Source organism: Hylobates moloch, unplaced genomic scaffold, assembly GCF_009828535.3.
Source record: "Hylobates moloch isolate HMO894 unplaced genomic scaffold, HMol_V3 SCAFFOLD_18, whole genome shotgun sequence".
Lineage (NCBI taxonomy): Eukaryota > Metazoa > Chordata > Mammalia > Primates > Hylobatidae > Hylobates > Hylobates moloch.
In genome coordinates, this window is record NW_026652293.1 from 67,236,156 (window position 1) to 67,248,702 (window position 12,547).

The 12,547-nt window shown below is 41.4% G+C and overlaps 1 long non-coding RNA gene across 1 annotated transcript; it reads left to right on the forward strand.

Moving 5' to 3' along the window:
• Positions 1–2,236: 2,236 nt before the first annotated feature.
• Positions 2,237–7,901, forward strand: LOC116457391 (uncharacterized). Its single transcript, XR_004245021.2, has 2 exons — positions 2,237–2,851; positions 6,068–7,901. It is a non-coding gene; the product is annotated as an uncharacterized LOC116457391 (long non-coding RNA).
• Positions 7,902–12,547: the final 4,646 nt, after the last annotated feature.

Genomic DNA, 12,547 nt, shown 5'->3' on the forward strand with positions numbered 1-12,547 from the left:
CCTTGAAATTCATTTTATTTTATTTTATATATTTTTTGAGGCAGGATCCCACTCTGTTGCCCAGGCTGGAGTGCAGTGGTGCAGTCATGGCTCCCTGCAGCTTCGACCTCCCAGGCTCAGGTGATCCTCCTGCCTCGGCCTCCCCGAGTAGCTGGGACTACAGGTGTGCACCAACACACCTAGCTGATTTTATGTATGTTTTGTAGAGACAGGAATTTGTCATGTTGCCCAGGCTGGTCTTGAACTCCTGGGCTCAAGCGATCCACCCACCTCAGCCTTCCAAAGTTTTGGGATTATAGGCACGAGCCACCACATCCAGCCTGAAATGCTTTGTAATTAAATTAACCTGTTCCAAGTTTCCAATTTGGGGAGGGAGGTATATTTTTAAGGTCTAAATTTCACTTTATTCAGGAAACAGGAATTAGGCCCCACCGCACATCAAAACTACATACTATTATCCTAAAAATAACTCCTCTTGAGGCATATAAGATGCATGTTAACAAGGGAATCATATTCTCTGAGTGGCAGAACCCAACATTTTAATATGCATTTTATGGGTGTGGCGGCACATGCCTGTAGTCCCAGCTACTCAGGAGGCCGAGGTAGGAGGATCACTTGAGCCCAAGAGTTCAAGGCTGCAGTGAACTGTGATGGCACCTCTGCACTCTAGCCTGGGCAACAGAACAAGATGCTGTCTCTTAAAAAATAAAAAATAAAATTGATTTCTTTTTTTTTTCTTTTTTGAGATGGAGTCTCGCTCTTTTGCCCAGGCTGGAGTGCAATGCTACAATCTTGGTTCACTGCAACCTCCACCTCCCGAGTTCAAGCAATTCTCCTGCCTCAGCCTCCTGAGTAGCTGGGATTACAGGCATGTGTCACCACACCTGGCTAATTTTTGTATTTTTAGTAGAGACAAGGTTTCACCATGTTGGTCAGGCTGGTCTTGAACTCCTGACCTTGTGATCCACCCACCTCAGCCTCCCAAAGTGCTGGGATTACAGGCGTGAGCCATCGCGCCCGGCCAACAATGGATTTCTTAAAGACAGTGAAATATGATAACTGTTGGTTTGATCTTGCACTGAAGCCGAATAAAGGTTTGACCTATGAGAATCAAGGACAATTAAAATATTAGCTTATAGCATAAAAAGAGAAGCAGACTTCCCCTTACATGCACACACATACACACACCCTCTGAAGTCAACTATACATAATTTTTAAGACATTACACATTGGATTGTTCCCACTATCACGCGATCTTGTAATGATCAGGACTGTCTTCTCTGTTACGTGTAGTAGGGACCAAGATACTTTTAGGGCCTCATGAAAATGTTTGATTTCAATTTATTTCAAAATCAGGGCCGGGTGCAGTGGCACACACCTGTAATCCCAGCACTTTGGGAGGCCAAGGTGGGAGGATTGCCTGAGTCCAGGAGTTCAAGACCAGTTTGTGCAACATGGCAAAACTTCGTCTCTACAAAAAAAAAAAAAAAAAAATTCGCATAGTGGTTGTTATTATCCTCTGTTTTTTACAGATGAGGAAAGTGAGGCTCAGAGAGGCTAAGTGACTTCTCCAGTTTTACATAGTTTTGAAGTGGCTTAATGAGAATTTGAATATAGGTCTGACATAATTCAAATATTGTGCTCTTGACCACTTAATTAACTCTACTTTCTGATTGATTCACATATGTTGAAATCTACTAATTCTCCTCCTAGTGTCATTATGTTTGTTTTTTCTCTCCTTTATATTTTTAAGGCCTGCCGGTCTATCCTTTCAAGGCTCTACACTTATGCTGGACCCACGAAGCTGTCCTAGAACATCATAGTAAATGTCCACCAGATATTAATTATTTGAGTGAGAATGGTTGTGAGCATTGGGTACTCCCCCAGCCAGTACCCTTCTCTTGCAGTAGTATATTTTGTAGATTAAATAAAACTCAAGATAAAAAAACAAATTAGTAAATAATCAATGGAAACCGAAATTTGGAACATAAAAGTAGTATTTCAAAATGAACACATTATATGTAAAAGCTCACAACCAGGAATTTCTTCAGTTGGGTTTCCAGCAATGTTATGTCACTAATACTGTGTTTCTCTCTATATGGCCAAACCTGTAAAGCCTTAATATCTGATTATGGAACACTTCTAGACTATTAAAGAGCTTTCTAGAATATTAATAAAATGAAATAATAAATAAAAATTAAATTGACTAATCATAGCAATTTCATTTTGAGAATGTTTTGTAGGCTGAAAGCAAATCCTTGAGATATTTGTGCAGACGCGTCATTGCAAAACAGAACCTGCAGTAGAACTATGTCATCTTTTGGTTCTAAGCGTGCCCCTCATTGCTGGCAGATGGCAAATATTTATTTGCTTGCTAACTCTTTAGTGGAACTGGTCTTCTGTTTCCACTGTTGCCTCCTGTGACACAAACTGCCACCTATCTCCCAAGGTTCTTTCTTTGTAACAGAACCCTAGTTTTTGGCTGGACTCATTTCCCCAGTGGTAGAGGCTGCTGGCTGGTCATGTCATGAGCCAGGTCTTCTTGTGCACAACCAGATGCCATTTCTCAGCCTCCCTTGCAGTTATATGCAGCTGTGTGTTTGAGTTCTGGCCATTAGTGAGTGGAAGTGATGTGTCCCTTCTACTCACACATCTGTAGTCCTGGCCTACGGAAACCCACGATGGTTCTCTATACTCTTTATCTTTCCACAGCTTAATGCAGATAAGTAACAAGATCTTGGAAGACAAGTGTTGAAGATGAAAGAGGCACAAGGTAGAAGAAACCTGGGTCCTTAGATCCTTGCTTGGAGGAAAACCACCTGCCAATCCAGAATATCATTTTGGATTTCATGTGAGTGAGAAGTAATCCTGTATCATGTTTGAGCCATTAAGCGTATTTTGGTTGCTTGTTCTGATAGCTGTAAGTATCTTACTGACGTAGACATCATAAGTGAAAGACCGTGTTTCCTCACCTCCCCTGCTAAGTGTAACCATGTAACTAAATTCTGGCCAATGAGATGTAAGCAGAAGTGTTTTGTGTGACTTTGAAACAGGATGCTTCAAGGAAGCTGATTTGGATGGGATAGGAAAACTTCTGTCATCTTTTGTTCCTTCTCTTTTATACTTCAGAACTCTTTTATAGTTCAGACAAAATGTCAGGAATTGCTCTGGCCATCTTGCACTTCTGGGAATGGAAACCATTTTCTAAGACAATGGGGTAGGGTGATAGAGAAGACTAGGTTTTTTGATGGATGTGGAGCTGTTGGGCCCATCTGGGACCCTTAACCCCGTCCACAATGCTTTTATATTACAGGAATCTCTTGTTTAAGCTTCTATTTTATTTCTCATAGAGACACACATTCTTCCTATAGGAGCAAAAGTGACCATTTTAAGATTTGAATCAAGTTATGCCACTTCTTGGCTATGAATCCCTTCGTGACTTCCAGTTTACCTTAGAATTGAATTTATATTTCTACCATGGTTTATGAAGCCCTGCTTGATTTGTCTCCTGCCTACCCCACTGACCCCACCCCAATTACACTGGCCTGCCTTCTGTTCTGCCGTATTGACTGATCATTCACCTCCATGAGGCCCTACTGAAGATGTTACCTTTTCAGAGAGGTTCTCTGACCTCCCACCTACAATGGACTCTCCCAGCTTTCGTCTATCTCACCACCCTGTTTATTTCCTACATGGCTCTGATCACAGTCTTTAATCATTTGGTTGATGTATTTATTCATTGGTTCGTCACTATCTCCCCAACTAAAATGTAAGCTCCGTGAGGCAAAGATGGTCTCCCGTACAACACAGTGCCTGCTGCATAGGAAGCACTCGTTATATTATGAAAAATACAGCAAACGTGTATGTACATTTGAATATGTATAAACACTAGACGTATGTGCATGTGTACACATATACAGTTGACCTGTGACTAACGCAGGGGTCGGGGCGCTGACCCTCCATGCAGTCGAAAATACGACTTTTAATGCAACTTGGTTTTTGAATTTATAGTGTGTGGATTTCTTTTTAAAAACCTAGCCCTGATTATAATGAGAGAAAAAGTGGAATTAAATTTAGCCGTTATTAAGAATCCAACAAATCAAATATAAGTCACAGCAAATACTAAAATTTTGAGGTGAAAAAGAAAATTAGAACTGGAGATAGACATTATAGTGCTGTCCCAGAAAATGGCAGTATCTAGCCCATGAGAGAGTTTCTTTCATATTTTTTTCATTGCATATACTAAACATAGTGATTGCTTTTTATCTTTTTAAAAAAATCTAGGCTGGGCGTGGTGGCTCACGCCTGTAATCCCAGCACTTTGGGAGGCCAAGGTGGGCAGATCACGAGGTCAGGAGATCGAGACCACCCTGGCTAACACAGCGAAACCCCATCTCTACTTAAAATACAAGTAGAGGTGGCGGGCACCTGTAGTCCCAGCTGCTGAGGAGGCTGAGGCAGGAGAACAGCGTGAACCCGGGAGGTGGAGCTTGCATTGAGCCGAGATCACGCCACTGCACTCCAGCCTGGGCAGTAGAGCAAGACTCTGTCTCAAAAAAAAGAAAAAAAGAAAAAAAAGAAAAAAAATCTAAATCATTATTTGCTCTCTGTTCAAACATCACTCAGCCAAGTAGAATTTCCTGCTGAAGAAAATTATTACATAAAAATTTTAAAATTACCCCACCACTTTTTTTGTTTGTTTTTTAATCTCTGTCAGTTTGTTACCTTTATTCCTGAAAGAAGGACTCAAGACTCGTGTAATTCTCTAAAACAGGTGTTAACAGAAAATGTTCCTAGACAATGTGGGTTTGCAAGAGAAACAAAGAATTTATTGTTGACTTGATTACTACCTCAAAGTAATCAGAAATTCCATGAAAGACACTGCAAGTTGACCTCTTTTAAAATTACTTTAAAAAGCGGAGGTTGATTTGTATTTCTTAATCAGCATCTCAGAACAATGTACATTCTTTTTGTATAGTGTCATGGGCATCTGGGGCTTTGGCTTGATCAACATCCACTTCCTCCTGTGATACCAAGAGCCTAGTTTTCTTTGAAAGAACCACCCCTCCCTGACTCTCAGTCTCTGTTTTCTGGTGGGGTTGACTCTTACCCCTAACCCCAGGGGTGGGGCATGCGGTCCAAGTCTGGCCAATGAGAATTTTAACCATGCTGGTGGTTCAAGAATGAGTATGTGTTACATGCTGAGCTTATCAGAACCAACACTGTCAGCCCCAGGGGTTATGCTAGAAGTATTGGAAAGGATAAATTCTCTTTTGGGGTGGTTAAACCTATAGAAAATTAGCCTGGAGCTTCTGGTGAACATCTTGTCAAAAAATAGTGATTGCCTGCTTGAGAATGAAATCAAGAGAGAAGAAGGCAAAGCTAAAGCCTGGAGAATATTCCTGAAGATATTTTTCAAGGATCTGGAACAACCCTGGAACTTTTTTTTTCTTTCTTTTAGAGACAGGTTCTTGTTCTGTTGCCTAAACTAGAGTGCAGTGGTGCAATCATGGCTCACTGCAGCCTCAACTCCTAGGCTCAAACGATTCTCCTGCCTCAGCCTCCCAAGTAGCTGGGACTACAGGCATGCGCCACTGTGCCCAGCGATTTTTTTTTTTTTTTTTTTTGTAGAGATGAGGTCATGTTATGTTGCCCAGGCTGGTCTTGAACTCCTGGCCTCAAGTGATCTTCCCACTTTGGTCTCCCAAAGTAACTGAATTACATGCATGAGCCACTGTGTTTAGCCTGAGCATTTTCAGGTACATAAACAAATATATTGCCCTTATTTGAATTTCATTTCTCTCACTTAGTTTCAAATAAGAATCTTGACTATACACTGAATTTGTTACTAAATGAATTAGGATATAAAGATTTTTTTAAATTAGTTCACTACAAAATTTTCTGTAATTGGAAGAAAGATGGCCATTCCTCCCCAAAGGAACTCTTACAACTTGTATTCATTTATCAGAAAATGCAGTTTCCTTTTGCCTATACACAATCTAAAGATTTTTTAGTATACTTGTTTAGTTGCCTAAATATTCTTTATATGTTTGTCTTGTCCTTGCAGTTCATATGAGGTATTATGTTACCAGTGAGCAGGGTCTATGATGAATGTGTCTTTAGAACACCCAATGAAGTGCCACTTGCCACAAGAAGCTAAATCACAATCTGATGGCAAGGAAAGGCAACCATTCTTCCTGCAGTTTTGTGCATAAACCTTCCTGCCTCTCTGCTGGGGACCACCTATGGGGAAAGGTAAACTTCTCTCTCATGGCTCTCCTTTCCCAGGAAAACTTTAGCTCCTGTTGAGACCAACACTTCCCTGGAGAATGTGGAGTGAAGGGGTTAGGCCCATCACAATTTTCCATTCATGATGTTGAAGGCATTCAAAGCAAGGCATCACATAGAATCAATAGAAACAGAAACAGCCCCACATGTGAAGAAGGAGCCGTGCTGGAATGAACAAGGGCTGCGGTATGGGTGAGTTACACGGTACAGAGCACAGGGGCTGACTGCTTTGTGCTCTTCCAGGTGGGATCATTACTTGCCAGCCTTCCAGCTGATGCCAGTGGCAACAGCACGACAGGCTGAACTGGATTCTTTATGACTATGTACTCATTAGGGGGAAAAAGCACTTCCAATGCAAATGATTGAAATGGAAACAAGATGTGCACTCTGCTGCCTAAATGAAAGCTTTACCAGGTAGGCCATTCAAACTCAATTAAGAGTAGCAAAACAGGATCTATCAGGACAGTGGCTGCAACCTCTGTCACAGAGAATGGACAGTGAGCGGTCCAAATGGATTGGGGAGCATGAATGGCACCTGACTTACAGCAGGAGCTCAGCACTTTTGCTCTCTCTGCCGCTTCACTGGAACAAGGAGAAAAAGACATTAGGATGAAGGATAATGTGTGATACACACATAAAGATGAAAGCGAGAGGGACACATGCAATGTCACTTATTGGAAGGACCACTTTAGGCTGCTCTGTCCTCTCTCCCCTGAAAACATGTTCCACATTGTTTTAACCATCTGTGGCCCACTCTGAAGCTCAAGGAACCCTGGCCTTTCTGCTTAATTGTGAGCACAGCCATATGAAACTGCAATCTGGCAGCTGAAGGGGAAAGTATTTTTACTGTCTCTGCTGAGAAAGGGTTTGGATGAATCGAATCCCCTGTTATGCGTGGAATTGTACCCTCTAGAAAGCTCTGTTGAAGACCCAAACCACGGTACCTGTGAATGTGACCTTATTTGAAAATATGGTCTTGTAGATGTAATCAAGCAAAGATGAGGTGATACTGAATTAGGGTGGGCCTCCACCAACATGACTGGTGTCCTTATGAGAAGCAAGGAAGAGACATAAGGAGAACATGGTGTGACAATTGAGACAGAGGTTGGAGTGATGCATCTACAAGCCAAAAAATGTCAAGGGCCGTGAGCCGCACCAGAAGCAAAGAGAAGGGCATGGGACTGACCCTCCCCTAGACCCATCAGAAAGAGTCTGACCCTGGCGACACCTTGATTTTGTACTTCTAGACTCCAGAATTATGAGAATAAATTTATGTTGCTTTAAGCCACTCAGTTTGTGGTAATTCGTTATGACAGTTCTAAGAAACTAATCCACCCTGCTAAAGAGTAAATGTCTGATGCAAAACTCACTACATGGATGAAAAGGCTGAGATATTCCAAAGAGTCATAATGAACTGTGCCGTCATCTACAAAGGAAGTGCAGCACTGCAACAGCTCAAGATAGATCCTGGAGATGTAGCAGGACAGATGTGCCCACCAGACTAGGAGCACTTTCAGGACAGCGTCATGCCTTGTTCTCCTCCACATCCCTCCCTCTGTGCCTGAAAACCAGAAATGCTCAATTAAATGTTGAAAATAAATTCATAGGAAAACTATCTCAGATAAGTCATTAACGTTATTATTATTTTTTTTTTTTGAGATGGAGTCTTGCTCTGTCACCCAGGCTGGAGTGTGGTGGCACGATCTTGGCTCATTGCAACCTCCGCCTCCCAGGTTCAAGCGATTCTCCTGCCTCAGCCCCCTGAGTAGCTGGGATTATAGGCATGCACCACCACGTCTGGCTAATTTTTGTATTTTTAGTGGAGACGGAGCTTCATCATGTTGGTCAGGCTGTTCTCGAACTCCTGACCTCGTGATCCACCCACCTCGGCTTCCCAAATTGCTGGGATTACAGGCGTGAGCCACCCGGCTGCAATTAACCTTATTTTATGATGTCATATAAGTCCTTGCTATCACCTTCCATGAAGATGTAACTGACAAAGACATCTGATTTGATGCTTTCATTGGAGAAACCCACCCTTGGCCATTGAAGGGCACAACTTTGGGTTTCTTTGAGATTTAATCTGGTCCTTGGATTCCCAAATGGCAGATGTGACCAGTAACAGCTTTTTACAAATCTTCAAATCCCACTGACACTGGGATTCTGCCCCTCAGATGTGGCTGTGGTTTTTTCACTGGCAGGGCAGGATATATTACTCTCCATTTAACGTCGGCCCACCCAAAGTGTTAGTTAGCCTGCTGTTTCATACATGAATCCATCTTAAATGCCTCCGAGTCTCCAGGTGAAGGGTGCTGCCATCAGCAGCAGCCAATAAATGAAATAATAACAAATATAAAATCAGCCATATTGGTCTCCTGGAGGTAAATAGAGCACAGGGGCGTTTCATTTACTGAAAGGCAAGAATTGCGATACCTGTAAATGTTGAATGTGAATGTGTTTTATAAAGTGTAAAGGGCTGTAAAGAAGTCAGTTATTATGTTTATTATTGCTCCTGCCCTGTACACTTGATCAAATGACAAACCCAAAGACTCACCTCTCTGGGCTCCGGTTTCCTTACTCAGATGAGGGAATTATGTTTAATATCCCAAGGTCCCAGCTAAATCTTTTTTTTTCTTTGACTCTATGAATCTATCAGCAGGAAATTCCATCCAAATTCCTGAAATGTGGGAATATATTTGATGATGCTGTTTACATATAATATTAAATTATTTTGCATAAATTTTTCAGAATATGTTTTGTATAACATAGAGGACGAAGGGGAAAAAAGTTAAGTAAGATGGGAAAGTAGGCCATAAGAAAGGATATGGAGAAAATCCACCTATTATAATAATTAAAATTCAGCTTACCTGGAAAGGGGAGGAGAGTATTTATGATTAACATGAATATAGTCTGTGCTCATTGCAAAGTAAATTTTCAGAAAAAAAGGGCAAAATCTGATTATTTTAATCGTTAGATTAAATGCAATTAGAAATCCTGCCTACCTTTTAAAGTAAACAGCAAACTTAGTATTTTACTACATAAAAGAAACAATTGAAATAATCCTAACTTCAGGTTATCGTTGCATATAACAGAACACTATATTTGAAAATGATCCTCATTGAGTTTTTTGGATTCAACAACTTTTTCTGTGGCTAAAAATGTCCCTTGAGTTTCTGAAATCTGCTAGAATGCTGGGAAGAGCTGTGCAGAAATACCTCCAAAGGGTCAGGAAGTAATTTAGGATTTTTAATTCAATGGAATCAATCTTTCTTGTGTATGTTTACTTACTTTTTTGGACAATAGGCCAATGATTGTAGAGTTTCTTCTAGCCTTGAAACCAACTCTCTGCAGAGCAATTCCTGATTCCACAAAGGGTGCATCAGGATGCACGGGATCCCCGGATCGCAGGCCCCACATGTGAATGAAGCAACACAAACCATCGATAAGAGACCTCTCTAGGGTGAGTTCTCTTGAGATGCAGGGCACGATCAACAGGACGAACAACCCTAAAGACGACAAATGGGTATACTGGCCTGGGCTGGACGAAAGGAGGCAATAGGGCTAAAAACACAGAACCAAACGTGCCATTTCTCTCCGTAACTTCCTTTTGATCTCAAATACCGTGTGTTCTCACTTTTAAGTGGGAACTAAACAATGGGTACACTTGGGCATGAAGATGGAAATCATAGACACTGTGGATTCCAAAGCGGGGGAGAATGGGAGAGGGGCAAGGGTTCAAAAATTACCTGTTAGGTACTATGTTCACTATCTTTTTTTTTTTTTTCTTTTTTGAGATGGAGTCTCGCTTTGTCACCCAGCCTGGAGTGCAATGGCGTGATCCCGGCTCACTGCAACCTCCATCCACCAGGTTCAAGTGATTCTCCTGCCTCAGCCTCCTCAGTAGCTGGGACTACAGGCATGCGCCACCACCCCTGGCTACTTTTTGTATTTTTAGTAGAGACAGGGTTTCGCCATGTTGAGCAGGCCGATCTCAAACTCCTGACCTCAAGTGATCAGCCCACCTCGGCCTCCCAAAGTGCTGGGATTACACATGACAGCCACCGCACCTGGCCTATGTTCACTGTCTGGGTAGCAGGTACACTGGAAGCCCAATCCCACTGTTATGCAATATGCCCATGCCTATGTACATGTACCACCTGAAAACATGCATGTGTACCCCCTGAATCTAAAATAAAATAAAATAGACATGCAGAAAAGAATAATTTAAAAATATTTTGAGAAATGTATAACAAGAGCCATAAAAGTGTTTATATTCCCTTGTCCTAGTAATTCTGCTTGTGTATATTTATCTTAACAAAATAATCAGAAATATGTAGAATGATTTATGGATAAGCATGTTCACTGAAGCACTCCTTAGACTATAGGAAAATTTGGGAAAAACCCCAATATACAAAAATGAGGAAACACTTAAATTAATCATAGTCCATTCGGATGATGGAATGCTGTGTAGATATGTAAAAATCATATTTTCAGAGATGGCTGTTGATCAATGAAAATGCCCAATCTATAACATTCCGTGAAAAAGACAGATATACAGCCATATATTCCATATAATTATAATTTTAAATATGTATGAATGTGTGTGTATATATAATATATGTGAAAAAATTGGAAAGAAATACACTAAAATGTTAACTCATCTCTAAGTGGCAGGATTATGAGATTACAGGTGATTGTTTCTGGTTCTTTATATGTTTCAGTTTTTTGTTTTTTGTTTTTTGTTTTTGAGATAGAGTCTCACTCTGTTGCCCAGGCTGGAGTGCAGTGGCACGATCTCAGCTCACTGCAACCTCCACCTCCCAGGTTTGAGCGATTCTCCTGCCTCAACCTCCTGAGTAGCTGGGACTACAGGTGTGCACCACACCACTGTGCCCAGCTAATTTTTGTATTTTTAGTGGAGACAGGGTTTCATCATGTTGGCCAGGATGGTCTCGATCTCTTGACCTCATGATCCGCCCTCCTTGGCCTCCCAAACTGTTGGGATTACAGGCATGAGCCACTGCGCCTGGCCTATTTTTTAGTATTTTAAGATTTTTCTACAATGACTCTGTATTGCTTTTAATGTCAAAAATCTCAATAATGTTGAAGGTTATGGTATTTGTATGCTTTTTTTTAAAAATGACGAATGTTCTCCCTAAATCAGAAATGTGGACACACCGTGTTTTGGATTTAGTGTAGGGAGGTGGAGTATTATGATTAAATACTGTGTTTTCAAGCATTAATGACTCAAAGAGCAGGTACTTACAGAGCACCTATTATTTCCATCAACCAGTGTTATTGAGCACTCACTCAATAAGTGTTGGCCTCTGACTTTATGCCTAAGAGTCAGGAGACCACAAAAAAGCAACAGTGCCAGGTCTGCAAGGTGAAGGCAAGAAGCTCATGTTCTAGGTACTTGTGACTGTCCTGCAATGCTAAAGAATGAACCATTCCCAAAGATTGGCAAACTCGCCCAAGCTTACTCCCAAGGAGTCTAACCTTTGCCCAAGTATCTAGGACTCAGGTGCACCGGCTTAGCCTGGTCTCACTGAAGTGTGGAGGCAAAGCATTTGCAGCTTCATCATCTTCCATTTTGTCTCATAAGGAAATTGTATTAGTCCAAGAGGCTTGGTGTGTTATATGGTTGTACAGCTTAGTGCTTTCTTAGCATTCTGTTTAAGTGCTGACAACTTGATATTTTCATCAATGGTTGCTATATTTCTCCATATGTTAGGTTGACAGGCTAATAATTTCAAAAGTCAATTTCTCCCTCTCTCTCTCTTCTCCCAGTTTACATATTTCTATTTTCCAATTCCTTTATCTGCATTTTGTAAATATCTCAAAATAGTGGAAGGCAAGGCCTCTAGGATCACTTGGCCCAATCCTCGTATAATTGGATCCTTAGGGCTTGCTATATCTTTAAAGAAATTGAGGTCACCTTTTGTTACCAAGAATTAAGCACCTGTTGCGTGACTGATGGAGATCTGTATACAGAGCACATTGCCCAGGGCAGGTGTGATTTGGTTACAGACAGCCTCTCGATGTATGATAAAAGTTTGGATCAGGTTGTAAACATTTTGCTCACTGTAGCAGAGAGCTCTCCGTGAACGGAGAACTGTCTAAACAGGGTGGCTGGCCACAGAAACTGCCCAGGGATGCACCTCCTTTCCACATTAGCCCATGGCCTTTTCAGCCCTGAAATCTGAGTTGCATGTGAGTCACTTAGACAGGCTATCCGTCAATTATTAAGCAACATCAG